Raw genomic sequence first — 17857 nt, forward strand, 5'->3', positions numbered from 1 at the left:
ATAGATAGATAGATAGATAGATAGATAGATAGATAGATAGACAGACAACTAGATAGATGGCTGGATGGACAAACAGATAGATGGACAGACAAATGGGTAGATGGATGGATGGATAGATAGATAGATAGATGGTAGGGCAGACAACTAGATAGATAGATAGATAGATAGATAGATAGATAGATAGATAGATAGATAGATGCAATTCGAGATATAGACAGACAGATAAATATATGATTTAAGAGATGTTCAATAAAGAGATGGTGGATGGATGGATGGACGGATGGACGGATATTTTTAATTCCACGAGTGAACTAGCAGACGTGTGTCCATCTCTGACCGAAGGGTGTCGCTGTGGCTCTCTGTAAAGTGTTAGCTCACCGCTCCCTGCCTCAGTTTCATTCCCGTGAGAAATGACTTTCAGCTTCAGTGTTTCAGCGTCTGTCAGTCAGTCTGTCTGTCTTCCACGTGTTGCGCTGCGCGTCTCGCGTCCTGGTGGTTGACTCACCGGGAAGTTTCGATGCTCAGGGAACAACAGCACAAACCAGAGCCCTGACAGGAGCCGCGAGCGGACCGGACTTTTCCATGTTTCACACAAATTAACCAACAGCAGATTGTGCTGAAGTGTTCTGAGGCAGGTAGAGTGACCGAACGCTGTAAACTGCGAAAGGTAAGACGTATATACGGTTGTGACGTCACGGCGATACATTCCGCGTTAAATGTTACATTTGTTCTTTGATGTTTGTTGCATCTGTGCACAGCTGAGCGCTCACAACGAACCAGTTTAACACAGATAAACCAACTAAAGAGAGCACAACACAAAAGACTGCAGGTCATTTCGGATGAGAGCAGTTCCTCAAACACCTTGACGTGCCTTTGCGCCGAGGTGACTTGTTACTTTTCTGTTAAAACTTGCAAATGAGACTATACATTTAAAACTACTTTAAACTAAGGTAGATGGTTTACGGAGATTTACACACAGACAGACATACAGACAGACAGACAGATAGATAGATAGATAGATAGATATTCAAATTTATGTAGTTCTAGATGCTTATGTAATACAGATTATTAAAATAGACACCTAAGAGTAAATATTCCACAAGTACATAGGGATTTGCCATTTTCATCAATTTTTGAGTATAAAAAACTCAGAAGAAGACAGGGTCAAAGGTCATCACCTGTGGGTTTAGATGTAATATCACACCCTGAATGGTTAAATTTGCTGTCTGCTGTAGTGAAAGCCACATTCGATGGTTTAAAATGACCAAAGGACTGACTAAGAACCACATTATGTGTTTGAATATAGACTTTCATTGATATGTCCAAGTGCATGTTAGTTCATGTCCATGTTACATGTACAGTCTCTCATATGAAGAGCTGTATGGAATATGTTATCCTCGGTTGGCTGCTCTGTAAGGCTCCTGCATTAGGAATAGTTTGCATTCTTTCATGGCCGGTGGCTCCAAGTGTTTTTTCAAGCTCTGGTCCATTCGTTCATGATAAAATGGCATTTCTCGTGGAAGTAATTAGGCAGCATCAAAGCCAAAGAGATCTTGTTATTTCAAAGCTCTGAATCAAGTTGAGCCAGACGTGAGCTTTGGTGTGTCAGCGTTTGACTCGCTCCACCTGTTGGTGCGTGTGCAGCAGATGTGTGTTACTGCAGTTAAAAAAAGTTAAGTCCCTTATAAGGAAAGAGTCATTTAGGCCAAAAAAGGATCTGAGTGGGAGATGTGTGCATTTGTCACACTGATGTGGACTGTTAGCTACTGTACAGAATAAAACACATTTTTCCATATTTAGGGGAAATTTACAAGTGCAGAACTCATGATGCTGGAGGGTTGCCAGGTAAAAAAAAATTTTTTAAATAAATTCGAAATTGTAAATGAAACAAAGCACATTTTACAAGAAAATTCAATTTCATTCTTTTTACTTTAAAATGTTATGTTTAATTCAATGTGTTTTTGTCGTTTCTTTGTAATTCTTTGTGAAATTTACTAGCAGTTTCTGAGTTTACTAGCAATTTCTCTCCAGTTTCTTCACCAGATTTATTTTGTTGTACTAATACTGATGTACCCCGGTTTTTATGGTACTTCGTGTACAATCACTAACAGGTTAAAAAAAAAATTAAAAAAAATGTTTTGTTGATGCATCAACAGTTCACCGTTTCCATCAATGATTTCGGCCTTCCAAAACCATTTCCAAAATTTCAGTGCTTCACTGTACAGTACATTCATACTGTCAGTGTTTGGGATTGAAGACTACGTTTATTTAGAAATTTGAGTCTCTAAGTGTCCTTATCACACAGCAGCTTATAAAAAGAAGAGGCTTTAATACTGTGTGCATGATCGTGCAACTGAAGTCAAGCCCGTATTCTGTTTTTGTCTTGTCACATTTGACAAAAGGGAAGTTCAGTTGAGGCATGATTTCATCTGTTAAATCTCTGGCAGCTTTTATTTACACCAGAGTAAAAAGGAGAGCATCTGAGTCGCACGCAGACCACAAAACTGACCGATGACTTAATTTAAACCTTCAGATGACACTTAGCTCATATCTGCAATATGTAAATTACCGAAACTACACATGTAAACCTGCAACATGCTAGACAAAAATGTCACTGCCATAAATAGCCGAAATGTGTGTGAACGCAACCATTTTAATGACTCAAATACAGGACTGACAGCTGTATGCTCTTTGAGTACCATTTCCCAAACTTGGTACTTATTCTAACTGTACCATAGTTTTCTTTGAAGTAGTTGACTGATGTAAATACCATGGAATATTTTAATCATTCAGTACCGTGGTACACATATTTAAGTGCTATAGTATTACTGCTTGAGTACTTTGTATAAAAGAAGCAGGTCTAAAGGTTAATGCATACATTATGAGTGGGATTGAAACTGTAATAAGTGCACTGTCACTTTAAATAAAAGCGTCTGCTGAATGACTTGGTTAGTTAGTAGTAGCCTGTAATCTGTGAGGATTTAATAGCCTTCATCTCAGACAAAAGATATTAATGATAGTGTCTTGGTTCAGCAGACTAAGGGATGATTTCAGCAGGCTTCGTGATCACTGAGCAGATGTGCTGCTGTATCAAGCAGGGATGTCTTGAAGCATTTTGGCTCATTTTCACCAAATCAACACCGTGGTCGGTCCTTCACACTCCGCAAGCGTGCATGAACACGGGTAGAGTTCATCAATGCCAGAAACACTCCCTCTTACTCTCTTTTGCGTTGCCTTCTTCAGCACATTATGCATCCACACATGACTGCTTATGAAAACTGTCAACAGCATAACAACAGAATAATTGCTGTTTTGTTCCACTGAAATGATTCTCTTTTTGTCTCAATAGCTGCCTAGCTTGCTTCTTTCTTTTCTTTCTTTCTTTCATTCTTTCTTTCTTTCTCTCTTTCTTTCTTTTCTCTTTGCAAACATTCTGCTAATTCTTCAAATAATCTCTCTCCTTCTGTTGTTCGTTTCTCTTTCGTCTTCTCATTTCTGTGGTTCTTCTTGTGGTTGAGGGGATTTTCTGTTGAACTGATTAGTCTGTGTTTCGTGTTAATAATCTCTAATCTTACATCCCTCTGCCCCTCTCTCATGTGCTTAGTGCTGCAATTCTGAGTAATGAGGCTTGCGTGTCCCCTGTGCACTATATACTAGTGGTCAACCAATATAGGTTTTTTAATGGCCGGTACTGAAGCCTATATCTACAGGGCAGGGTCCGCTGTGGCCGTAATGCTGATCTGTACATAAGACAGTTTAGTAATGGCAAATGAAATGAATGCTTATTCATCCAAGCTTTATTCACAGTGTACATAGTATCTGATATGCACTTTTACAAGCTGTTTGAATTGAATTGAATGTGTGTTAGCAGTGTGTGTCCACAACTAACCTATAATGATAAAGATCCACCCAGTGTTTTTTTTTTTAAATCTCGTTAAAATCATTTCCCCTTTCTCAAATCGAGCTGATCTCAGATGTACATTTCAGTTAAAACTTCTCATTTACTTTCACATTAATGCGTTTAGCAGATGCTTTTATCCAAAGCGGCTTACAAAACAGGAACAAAAGCATTTTCAACTTTGACCCATCTATTGATTTTCAACCTTTACCCATCTATTTTAAAACATTCTATCATGCTGCATTATAAAACACAACTATCAGTTATCATTATTAAAAAAAATTTTTTTTATTTGTATTATTATTAATTGGTCTAAATGAATGTGTTAATTGGAGTGCTGCAGGGATTAAATAGCCTCATATTTAGACTTACCTGGAATTTAGCGTCACCCTGGTTTCCTTGACAAAAACCCAAAGGGATTTTTCCATTGGCTTTTGGATTATTGCTAAAAATAAGATCTGTGACCAACAAAAGTTTATGATTTGCATGTTTTGTTCACCAATTTTGGAAGCCTAAATACAGCCGCCATAAGTACACATCCAATGTTAGGCTATAAGTAAACTACACCACGGTCACATGACTTCTAAGTTTCCAAAAACTCTTAATCTTTCATTACATTCTAAAATTTAATTAGAAAGTTTAAGATGTGACAGTGTGACAACGTTTAATATCCCCAACAAACTCAAAAAACAACTGCATCTTTCAAGACATGTAAAATCACAAGCAGGAATTACTGGTGTATTTATGTCATAGAATAAAAAAATAAAATATCTTGAGCTTCTATTAAGACACTATCTCAGACATTCAACCAAAAACCCACTTGCTTATAGGAAGAATGAACCAGAAGTTTAAAAATGCTAACTTGTTTACGGGTTTTAGGACTCATTCATGCAGTGCTCTATACAGCACTTTTTTATTAGTAGTTGACAAGGCTGTCCGAATTTGGAAATGATACAGGAAACAACACTTTTGTTAATCAAAAATGTGGTATAGTATCAACTGGTTTTATAGCATATATATATTATATTGCTCAGTCTTTTGTTGCTATTAAAAGGCTTCCTTAGAGCATCTCAAGTCTGACGTGTAGTTTAGTAACTCTGTGTTTTCAACTCTGTAAAAAAACTTTTTAATCCATAAGCTGTTTTATAAGCACACGGGAAGTGTAATTCTTGTAGCGTTACTCTGTGGAGTTTTTGATAAGATACTATCAATTTTTTTTTACTTCATGCAGATTGTATCATAGTTCAGGCCCATATGGGTGTTACATAAGCACTGAAATCCTTTTGTCTGCCCCATCCTGCATGTAGAAACCCCCATGTGTCTGTGCTGATAGATTAGACTGGTAGCTCTTGCCATTGTTCGTCCTTTTATCAATCCAAGAAATGTACAGGGAAATATTCCAAAACAATTGCCAAAACATTGTTATTTAACACAGAACTAGCTTGCAGATTGGTTGAGTGGTTTATCGCTAGTACGGCCCTAACTGAATTTATTGATCTATACACAGAAAGATACTCGAGTAAGAAAAGACTTGGAATATAATTGCGCTAATCACTGCAATGATTTACATACAAAATTGGTGATTATGAAGTGCTAAATGAATTACACCCATTTGGAGTGATGTATTTGAACCACATACAGCCGCTATTGTGTCCTTAGCCTCGATTTTGCTTTCAGATTTGGCTTTGCTTTCATTCAAAGTGCCCAAACCTGGAGATTCTGAAGAGGTTACGAGTTTGACATTGACTGCCCTCAGCATTCAATTTGGATTATAATGGGATTTCCTTTCAGAAGGATGAGACGAACACATTCACACGCTCACACACGCTCACTCACACCAGTGTACCTACCAACCCCCCGCTCGAACGCATACATACACACGTCGTATAGGCACAAAGAAGACATCTGTTAGTGCATTGTTAATCAGTCATTTACGAACTCAGGGTTATCCTGGGGATCACAGGCGCAGAAATTGACTCTGTGAAATTAAATTAAGGAAGACCCATATGATATGGGGTGTTTATTGACTATTACTTGATTTTCCGATGAGCTAAATGAGTCTTTAACTGCCATTGTCGTGATTTTGTGTTGCTTTTAGCATTAGGTTACTGTGTCTGTTTGGGAAGTACTCGACTACGCATTCATACAGGTATGCAAAATCCCATCGTGATGATAAAGGATGTAAATTAGGAGAGGAAGCAGGAATACAGGTCTGACCAGTCAAAGGGTGTGTGTTTGTCAGTGTTTATGTTGGAATTGTGTATGTGTGTGTGCTAAGAGAGGTCGGGAATGACAGGCGGGGAAGGGGGATGGGGTCGCATGCATCAAACACAAGAGAAAACGCAGGGCCGAGACTCAGCAAGCGGCCAAAGGGCAGGAGGAGGGAGGAGAGGGCAGATTTTGGCATGCTTGTGTTGCTACACCTGCTCCAGAACAAGATTAACTCACCCTCACTATTGAGTGTCTTATCCCTAGAAACACGTCTAGCATATGTCTAAATATGTGAGCCGTTTTGTTTGTTTTGTTTCTGTCCGTTTAGGGATTAGTGCTACTGGGAACCATGTGTGTGTGTGCACCAATGTCACGTGTTTGAAACTTCCCAGGGCACCCTCGCAAAAACAAAACGCTTCCCGCAGCCGCCAGACAGGAGTCTAAAATCCTTTTTGAATCTAGCAAGTTAAGCGCTGAAGGAGCTGCTTTTGATGTTATCATCTGCTGGAGCTTTGAGAATTGATTTGCTGAAAGATGCAAATTCTGGCATCGTCTGCTCACACCCATGTTGCTCAAAAGATATTTTCTTGTCCGTCGCATGAAGCAAAAACCTTATTTTGCATAATATAGGCCCATATACTGTGCTTTTATATATTTATAGAAAACATATATATTTATGCTTTATGTATATGTATTTTTTTAAATATATTTTTTAATATATATATATACATATACACATACATACACCTAAATATAAAAATGTATAGATAAATTGTATGTATAGATACATTTAAAGCTCCATTGTAGCTCTGAAGTGTCATTGATGGTCACATTCAAACCTGGCAATATGAGTGAGAACCAGTATAAAAAAAAAATTCTCCTTCTGTCTATGGCAGAGGTCGATACGAGCGCATTTTTGCCATTTTTCACTGTGCCAAATCAAACCCCTTAAAACAATTATTATATGCACAATTCCCTTTTCAAATCATTGTTTGTGGTAATATCCCCTCATTTTCACAAAGTATTGCTCTGAGAGCAAACAGCACCATAACGGCGGACCAAACTGCATCATTGCATTGAGCATGAGTGCAACCGCACAGCATGACCCGCTGAAAGTGCACACTGATCCACGCTGCACAGTCAAAACTCTTCTGCGCGGCACTGTCAATTGGTTTCGCAAATAAGCCAATCTTCTCTGTGATGTCCAGAGAGTTTCGCAGATAATTGGTCACAGTTTAGTAGAGTATCACAGTTACGCCCTGCTTTTGTCGCGGTTAAATTCCTATGCAGCTGTTAACTAGGCCCAGATGAAATCAGTAGTAATTTTGGTGGGAAATGTGCAATGGTGCGTGGTAAAGTGTGTTAAATTGAGAAGAGATTACTGCACTTTTGTTGGTAGCAGAATGCATTATCAGGTTCGCCAAAATGTTTAATAAACAAATATGCAGGTGTTTGGGAAGGTATGCAATTTCTGCATTTTTTCATGTGGACTCATTTCTAAATGAAACATTCATCATCAATGCATATGCTTGTGTGTATTGTGAACTTCACATTTGAATATGAGCATGAATCAGAACTGTGACGTACACGACTTACACTTTCAGTCTGTTCCTTACACCAACTTTCATATATAACTTTAACAGATTAATATCTAGAAAATTTGTCATATCAACTACTTTTATGTTAGTTTAAGGAGCCTGACAAGTCACCAAACACTTATTATATGTGACTATGGACCACAAAACCAGTCATAAGGGTACATTTAATAAACAAGCTTTCCATTGATGTATGGTTTGTTAGGATTGGACAATATTTGGCTGAGATACAACTATTTGAAAATCTGGAATCTGAGGGTGCAAAATAAATCTAAATATTGAGAAAATTGCCTTTAAATTTGTCCAAATGAAGTTCTTAGCAATGCATATTACTAATCAAAAATTAGGTTTTGATATATTTACAGTAGGAAATTTACAAAATATCTTCATGAAACATGATCTTTACTTATTATCCTAATGATTTTTGGCATAAAAGAAAAGTCCATAATTTTGACCCTATATTTTGAATTATTTATAAAAATTAAAAAAACAACCATCATAATAGTTAAAGATATTATAAAAAAGGATTACACATGGAGCAGCCCATTCAAAAGTTTAAGGTTGGTAAGAACTTTTTTCATGTGTTTTTTTTTCTTTTATTTAATTTTTTTCTTTTATGCACATCAAGGCTGCATTTATTTGATCAAAAATACAGTAAAAACTGTAATACTGTGAAGTATTATTACCATTTAAAAGAAGTGTTCTCCTTTAATATTTTGTAAGATGCTATTTATTCCTATGATCAAAGCTGAATTTTCAGCATCATTATTCCAATCTTCAGAGTCGCATGATCCTTCAAAAATCATTCTAATGTGCTGATTTGCTGCTCAAGAAACATTTCTTATTATAATTAATTATCAATGTTGAAAACATTTGTGCTTTCCAGTGTTTTGGTGGAAACTTTAAAACTCTTATCTTCAGGATTCTTTGATGAATAGAGCGTTCATAAGAACAGCATTTATTTGAAATAGAAATCTTTTTATAATATTGTAAAAGTCTTGACCGTCACTTTTGATCAATTTAATGCATCCTTGCTGAATAAATGTATTACTTTCTTTCAAAATGGAAGTGTAAGTAATTTTGTGTCCCATTGCGTTTTAGGTTACATGAGGGTGAACAGATGATAACACCCTCTCTATCCCCTTAAATCTGTTTCTTTGCAAAACACATTCATTTGATGGGAATTCGACAACAGACAAAACCCCTGTGAACAAGTCGGGACTCGACGGCTCATGAATTTCAGATGAAGATCCTCTGAATCATATTTACAGACCCCTCTCTGATAACACCGCGTCGGGTCATTGTGGCGGCTCTGGGCTCTTAGTTTGTTTTTCTGCCAGTTTTTGTGATGTCATAATGGGTCATTTGCTATTTTCACGGATCAACTGTGGCGTGTATTAGTGCAGATGAAAGTGCGCTGTGTGCGTGTCGGTGTGTTTGAGGTGTGGCAGTGTGGTGGGAGTGTCTTTCAGAGGCAAAGGGACACCCAGATTTTCTCCCTGAGAGATTAAGGCAGAGGCCAGGCCTCCTCGCTGGGTGCAGACAGATTAGGAAGCTCCCGGCTCAGACACGGATCGCGTCAAGTGTGGTGACAGAGTGTGTACTTGTGTGCATGTGTGTGTTTGCTTGAAGGGCTCTTGATCACGCCAACCGCTGTGTTACTTTCCCAATTGTCGAGGATGTGCTGAAGGTGCCATTAAAAATGCATGACTTTTTTTGATATCCCGTGCATTTTCCCAACAGGGTTTCCAGGAGGGCACCTCTTCCTTTCCAAACAATAGCAAAATCTCCATATAAGCTGTAATTAATTTTTTTGTTCTAGAATCAGGAATCTTGATTTCTTTGAAGCTCAGCAGCTACGCTATTCTTTTTTTATTATTATTATGTAAAAAGAAAACAGATTCTTTTTTTAATATTTTTTTAAAATATTTAATTATTTGTAGTTTTTATAAGGTTTACAGCATGGAGGAAACGGAAAAAATAAAATGAATGAATGAATAAATAATGAACAACAGGAGATAATGATCAAAATTTTTTAATAATTTTTATTGAATGAATGAATGATCAATAAATAAACAATCAATAAGTTACTGAAATTAAGTTTATAATTTAGGATTCATTTATATATTTATATGATTTCTTTCATGGAGGAAAAAAACAATAAAAATAGATAAGTAAATATATACATTGTAAATATTTACATTAAAATTGTGAACAAGAGGGAGGCAATGATTAAACGAATAAATAAATACATGAACCGATATATATATAAATGAATGATCAGTTAATAAATTCTTTTTAAAATTATTTGATTTATTTATAATTTCTAATGAGGGATTCAAGGTCGATGAAAATAAAAAAACATTTATATTTTGAACAAAAAGGAGGAAATCAATCAATCTGGTTATACATAAAAGTAAACCAATAAAATGTACAAACACTGGTAAACAAAGTTTTTACATTTTGCAGGAAAATAACTTGCGATTCTCCATTAACCATACAAAAACTATATTTTAGACAACATTCACAATAGTGATGTCATTGTGATGAATACCAGTTTGTCTTTGTTTGAGTAGGGCACTAGTTTTATTTAGGTTCTATTCATAACAAACAGCTTTGTGTTTTTGTTTTTATGCTTAATACATGAGAAACAGTCACATTGACCCATGGCTGCTTTGTCCTAAATCCCTCATGTATCTGAAAATGGCAGATACCACACCGTTTGAGGATTTAGTCGGAAATAATCTAGTGCGCATTTAAGTGAAAACGAGGTACTTATCCCCCCTGATGGGCTTCTGGATCATCGCTGTTTCCCGACTGTCGCCAAAATAGCTGTGATGCGGTTACAGTAGAAGCTGACGGAGGCGTTCGGCTGCTGATTCTCTTTCTCTGCGTCTCTCTGTGTGCTTTTGAAATATGGCAGCGCTCTTCACATGAAAAGAGCTCTTCAAACTTAAACCGCTTTAAAAGCTCTCCAGTCCTGCTGTAACATCACATTACTGACTGCGGCTCTTTATTTACTCTCATTGACTCACCAGAGGCACACAGACACATTTTTCTCCATTTGGGAAGTGCACTAACTGAGTTTCATGGTTTTGCGGTGGGGGGCTTTTGCTCCCTTCAGGTCCTCCTGAGGAGTTTCTACATGGGAGTAATTATGACATGATTGGTGTTCGAGTGGTTTTAGTTGGAACAAAATGAATGTGTTGGGCGAGTTCATATTTCATGCTTCCTGACAATGGCAGGATGCTTTTGTGGCCTAAATCGAGAGCACGGGACATGTTTTAGGAGTTAAAAAGATGCTTTTATCTTTTTTTGTGATGCCTCAAAGAATCATGGGAGATGTAGTTTTGTCGCACATGTCATAAACTGGCTAAAACAATAGCATGTAATAGTATGTTCTGATTAGAGGTTTACAGGGTGGATAAACAAAAACAAAACAACAACAAAAACAAACAGTAAATTAAGCTAATAAATAAATAAACAATTAGTTAAAGCTCTAGGTTACCTAAAAATGTCAATTTGCTTAAAATTTACCCTCAGACCATCCAAGATGTAGGCATTTTCCTCTGCAGTGAATGGGTGCCGTCAGAATGAGAGTCCAAACAGCATATAAAACATCACACTAATCCACGTCACTCCAGTCCATCAGTTAATGTCTTAAGAAGCCAAAAGCTGCATGTTTGTAAGAAACAAATCCATCAAGATATTTTTAACTTCAGACTGTTGCTTTTGGCTGAAATACAAGCCCTCTTTCCATAATATTGCTTTTTCCAGTTAAGAAGATAACTTGTTTGAATCAGACCAGAAATATGCACAGATCAATCATCATTTACAAACAACAGCAGTTCTAAGCAAATATGTTGGTGGATTTTGATGTGAGAGAACAACAGGGGATGGGCTTTTTTATTGGCGGCGTTATTATGGATTATGGACTGGTATTTTGGCCATGCGCGACGATTTAAAGTTGATGGACTAGAGTGGTGTGACATTGTGATGTTTTTATCAGCTGTTTGGACTCTCAATCTGACGGCACCCATTTACTGCAGAGGATCCATTGGTGAGCAGGAGATGTTTTACTAAATTTATCCAGATGATGCAACCACGGTTCCTGTGGTTCAGTGGTAGAGCATTGCAGCACAAAAGGTCGTGGGTTCAATTCTCAGAGAACACATATACTGGTAAAAATAAAAAAAGTATAGCCTGAATGCACTGCAAGTCACTTTGGATAAAAGCATCTGCTAAATGCATAAATGTAATGTAATGTTTACTGTCATCCTACAAGCAGTCTTCATAAATCTCACACGTCTCCTCTTTCAGTTTCAGATGAGATCTCCGCAGTGTCTCAACCTGTGCTCAGACTTCCCAAGATACTAAAGTCTGCAATCAGAAGTCAGAGATCTCAATATAAACTCAAACATTTCACACCAAATAGCTGCCATCCACATGCATTTTATAGCTCTATACTCTTATATATGTCAGTCGTGTCATACAACATGACTATATTTAACTTACCAAATAGATTTAATGAGAAACATCTGAGATCAAATTTATATTCAAAGTCAAAAGACCCCAGTTTCCACTGAAATAAGCTAGGCTGTGTGGCTTAGGTTAATGTCAGTCTCCTTATAAGCAGGTGCAGGAGGTGTTTCAGGATGGGACGGCACATTTAGGTGACCCGTCTGGCTCCATTCTAGTATATGATGCCCACTTTTCAATATCCAATCAATTCCTGTTGGATAGAATCATAAAAATTTCACATTTATGAAGTGCGGTTTCATATTGTCTTTAGCTAAGAAGTCACTGAAGTCTCTTGAGTTTTAAAAGGTCATCTCAGAGCAGTTAAAAAGGCCTTTGGGTGGTGATTCAATCTGACTGGGCCACTTGAGGTTTCATACTTATTTGAGGACACAACATACTGTATACTGTCTGTTTCTCTTTCTTCCCACCCCATGTTATTATCTGATGGAAAGGCAGGATTTTTCCACTCTGAATGTTTAACAAAGCTCCGTCTCCCATAACAGCATGGCAGTCTAATCCCAGAGCTGTTTTTATCTCGCAGAAATGCACTCGAATCCACACGCCCATAATCTCTGTCTCTCCCACACTCGTTTAGCCACCATTTATGGACACGGACTCTGACGAATAGATTTCGCAGCTGTTTTGAAGTGTTTTTATTTGTTTGGGTTACAGCGGTCACAATGAAACCGCTGTGTAAAATGGGAAAGGTTGACTGCTGTGTGTGCGCCATGCAGAACTCTGTCCTTCATCATGCTGTCTCTCTCTCTCTGTATGTCTGTCTTTTGTTTGTCTCCCGGTCTCTTCCTCTCTGGGTCTCTGAGTTGTTTTCCTGCAATTGTCTGCTCCTGTTTTCCCTCCGTTCTATCTGTGTCTCACTCACTCGCTCGTTCTCTCTCTCCATCCTGCTTTCGAGCATGTGGTTAGGGCAGTTTGTCTTTGAGGTGCGAAATGCAATTTGGCTTGTTAGCTACAAAACGAGGGTCAAGAGGGCACATGGTTGCAAAACCAATTTGCCTTTTGTGTTTCTGTCTATAAAGTTCAAGTGAACCCCTTTAACAACTCACTCAACAGTTCCATTGTACAGCCTAGTGAGCTGCCCTGCTGTCTGCTGCCCACGTGGGAGCATCCTAACGCAAATGGAATGTCATAAGTGACTGCTTCGGCTCGGAAAGGCTGAGTTCCCAACTTCCTTTTTTGGGAAGTGCAATTCAATGACACTTTAAAGGCAGCATAGTTGATTTGGTTCAAAAATATTTTTGTTATGCTTGTTGAAAGTCTCTTGAAATATATTATGTTTATTTTTATATTATTTTATATCATTTTTTATATTATATTAAATGATTATATATTAATCTAATATTATATTAGAATATATTATATTATATTATACATAAAAAAAACATTTTAAAGGCAATATATTGTAATGTGGTTGTATTTTTTTATATACAGGTGCATCTTAATATGTTGTGGAAAATGTCGTGGAAAAGTTCATTTATTTCAGTAATTCAACTCAAATTGTGAAACTCGTTTATTAAATAAATTCAATGCACACAGACTGAAGTAATTTAAGTTTTTGGTTCTTTTAATTGTGATGATTTTGGCTCACATTTAACAAAAACTCAATTCACTTCTCAACAAATTAGAATACTTCGTAAGACCAATAAAAAAAAAACATTTTTAGTGAATTGTTGGCTTTCTGGAAAGTATGTTCATTTACTGTACATGTACTCAATACTTGGTAGGGGCTCCTTTTGCTTTAATTACTGTCTCAATTCGGCGTGGCATGGAGGTGATCAGTTTTTGGCACTGCTGAGGTGGTATGGAAGCCCAGGTTTCTTTGACAGTGGTCTTCAGCTCATCTGCATTTATTGGTCTCTTGTTTCTCATTTTCCTCTTGACTATACCCCATAGATTCTCTCTGGGGTTCAGGTCTGGTGAGTTTGCTGGCCAGTCAAGCACACCAACACCATGGTCATTTAACCAACTTTTGGTGCTTTTGGCAGTGTGGGAAGGTGTTTGTCTGTGGTTCAGGAGTGGCTTAACAAGAATACGGCAGCTGTAGCCAAATTCCTTGACACGTCTGTGTGTGGTGGCTCTTGATGCCTTATAAAAAATTTAAAAAAATAAGCAGCACAAATGTTTTCAACATTGATAATAATAAGAAATGTTTCTTGAGCAGTTAATCAGCATATTAGAATGATTTCTAAAGGATCATGTGACACTGAAGACTGGAGGAATGATGCTGAAAATTTAGCTTTGCATCACAAGAATAAATTACATTTTAAAATATATTTGAATAGAAAACAATTATTTTAAATTGTAATAATATTTCACAATATTTTTTTATTAAATAAATGCATCATTGGAGAGCATAATATCCCATAAATGTAGCAGTGAGGTTTGGTTTTGCATCTGTAGTAAAAACAAGTTATACTGACATTTTGCATGTGCTTGAAGAAAACAAATGTGATATAAAACGTCTCCAAAACTTTATAAAAAATTCAGATGTTTTTGTAAATACAATGTAACTTTTCTTTAAAGCTGCACTTTGCTACTGATAATTTTTGGTGCTTCAAATCCATAAACTGCACATTATGTTTAAGTTAATTTTTTATTCATGTCTAAGTTTCTAGAAGTTTTTTTTCTAATGCATCGAATAATGCCAACCAAAATGCAGTGCTGTGAAAGCAGTGTAAAAGCGTTTTGTACTTGTTGGGTCACTAGGTTTTGGAACAGAACTACCATAGTGTGTAGACAAGAGTCATTTAGATTGTAAAATTAGCACCCGTGACAGAGCTCGCTCGCTCTCTCCCTGGAGATCTCCAGTCTCTCTGTGTTGATTTACTATTGTAGCTAATAAGGAGGCGTGCCTGCGGCTGGTTGGCGAGAGAGTGTTCACTTGAGCTGTGTGTGTGCATCTGTGTTGGGTTCTGTTTACAGCAGAGGGTCTTCCCTGGCCGGTTTTGGGAGGATATAGCCCACCCTCTCTCTCTCCAGGCCTCTGCTCACACATCCTGAGCGTCTTCTCATGTAGCACTTTAATGACAGTGATCTCTGCCGAGAGGGACACCCAGACAGGCTCACTTATTCAAGCCAAAATCTGCTTCTCCACATGCTGCTATCTCTGTGAACACCCTCTTCCTTTCTTTCTCTCCACAGTTGTCCTTACTTTCTACTCTTCCCCTGTACTTCCTTTAATTCTGTTCTGCTCTCTGTTCTCCACTTCCTGTTTGTCTTGGGTCATATATTTATTTTTGTGCTTTCATCGACAGAGGGTGAGAAATCTGAAGGGTACAGCAGAAGTCTCTGATGTTGAAGTCTGTCTCCTTCCTTAATGTATATGTTTATTTATTATTTATTTATTTTTATTTATTTTTATAAAAATACATAAGATTGAAAGAAAAATATAAATATATAAAATAATATAATATCAACGGTAACTGAACTCACGTCACGGTTCTATATAATATTAGGGGTGTAACGGTACCTGTACGGACGTCACGGTTCGGTTCACGCTTTGGTTATGTAATTTTAAATCATATATATAATATTCACACAGACACTCAGTAATAAAATAAAAAATATAAAATCTTAAACTTAAAGTTACAAAGTTAACTACAACATTAAAAAAATGTAAAGGAAAAAATTATTATACAATAAATAAATGAACTATCTATATCTAGTTTTGAGCCTGCACAATTAAATGTGACCATTTTATTGATTTAAAAAACTTTTAGTACAAGAATTACACTTTTTTTTTTTCTTAATTATTTAAAAATATGGTGACCTCAGAAATAAAACCATTATCCCTTTTGCATCCGAATGATGTGAGCTTAATTTTTTCTGCTCCCGCTGTTCTAGAGTCAGCCTTTTCTTTCTGACCAGTAAGTAATTATGGGCTGGATTTGAGAAGAGGAAGCTGATCCTAGTGCAGCAATTATGGTCAGTGTTTTCCCAGCCCAGCAATCTGACTTCCCTATCAGTATATGTTCAGATATGTCACCATCATGCTCAGTTCTCCCCATCCTTACACACACTCATTCTCCTGTCCTTCAGCCCTCTTCTGTCCATCGTTTCTCTCATTTACTCTCTGCATGTCTCTAAGCTTCCCCCCTCTCGCTCTCTATGCCTGTTTTTCTCTTCGCTTCGCGCTCTCTCTCGTTCCCCTTTGACACTGTGTGGGAGTGAGATTTGCAGGGTAGATTATAGAGTGTGTAATAGTGTGTGTCAGAGGCAGGGCTGCCACTGTAATTGGTGCCTTTACTCCACAGCTGTCTGAGCCCAGCAGCATCTGTTTCACTGATCACGCACATACATGCGACTCGTCGAGCGGGTAAACCCGCCAGAGCATCTATTGCGTGCTTCGGGTTATTGATTTTTCTTAAGTGGAAGAATCTCAGCTATGTGTGTCACTGAAGTCTTATGGATGGACAGCATCTGTGGCATGCCATCAACTACCACAGTAAACAATTTTGGCTTCCTTTTGGAAAAAAAGAAACACGGAAACTTATTTACAGTAATGCACTTTCAATGCATAGTAGGAAAGCATGGAGCAGCGCAGATAATATTTAAAATATGCGACTGTAACTATTTATAACCCTCAAGAGTTAACAAAATTTCCTTAACAAAAATATTGTGTGTTCACTCTCATGCCTTTCTAAATTCTTTACTTTTTTCTTTAGCAGATTGTCTCAGATGCTTCTTGAATGGGGAAGATGCTGTCAAGCTCCATATATGACAAAAAAAAAAAAAAATCATCATAAAGAGTGTGTGTGACTTGTGAACCATATCACTTGTGCACATTCAAACTAATTAAATAAAGACTAGACCTAAAAGATTTCATATAATGTGGACAATGTTATCGTTATAGCCCTCATCTGTCATTCACTTCAAGATAAATGGCTGATATCTTTGGTGTCATCAAATTCTGTTGGTCCATCGAGCATCACAATTTCATGAAATTTGGCATGTTTACTCAGAATGTCCTGTTTTCCTTGCATGCAAAGTTTTGAAAAGATTAGACCTTGTGCTCAAAAGATATAGGGCAATTTTTGTTATTTTGGGTTACACCCCAAAAATATGTTGACACCCCCCCCCAATCTGCTAAACAGTTAAATGAGTCAAAAGTGTCAACTTTTTTTCTTTTTCTTTTTTTTTTTAATAATGACTCTCAAATCTCCTTCACACTTCCACATATTTACACTGGTAGGTATGTCACAAGACATCAATTAATGACTTATATTTTTGACAGTTTCTCATGCAAAGCTATCATATGACTTAAGAGAACTTAAAATAAGCTGTTTGTACTACATTTGTATTGCTTTTTAGGAGCTTGACAGCACCTGCATTCTGTCATTGTATGGAAAACAGCAGCATCAATGAAGAAAGAAAATGACACAGCTTTGGACATTTTACAGTTCATTCATTTGTTTTGTTAACTAAAGAATTAATGTGTTTTCCGAACAGCTTCACAGTTCTGCTTTATACAAACTGAGAAAGAAGACAAAAGTATTTTCAGCGGTTGATAGAATAAGCCACAGATGCTGCTGATAGAGTTTAAATAGTGTTTATCCTCAAATATTGCTCAAAGACAGTGGATGATAGATAAGTTGGTTATTTGGATATTCTACAA

General features: G+C 37.1%; 1 protein-coding gene across 2 annotated transcripts in view; it reads left to right on the top strand.

Annotated features, from left to right (window-relative positions):
• Nucleotides 1–354: 354 nt before the first annotated feature.
• The window catches only part of LOC109055114 (plexin-B1-like), a 66539-nt gene continuing 49036 nt past the window's right edge, over nucleotides 355–17857 (top strand). For both annotated transcript variants that reach the window (XM_042729341.1, XM_042729344.1), the window contains exon 1: nucleotides 355–667. The gene's annotated coding sequence lies outside the window, so the exon portion shown is untranslated. The remainder of the gene's footprint in view (nucleotides 668–17857) is intronic.

The sequence above is a fragment of the Cyprinus carpio genome, chromosome B8, assembly GCF_018340385.1.
Source record: "Cyprinus carpio isolate SPL01 chromosome B8, ASM1834038v1, whole genome shotgun sequence".
Lineage (NCBI taxonomy): Eukaryota > Metazoa > Chordata > Actinopteri > Cypriniformes > Cyprinidae > Cyprinus > Cyprinus carpio.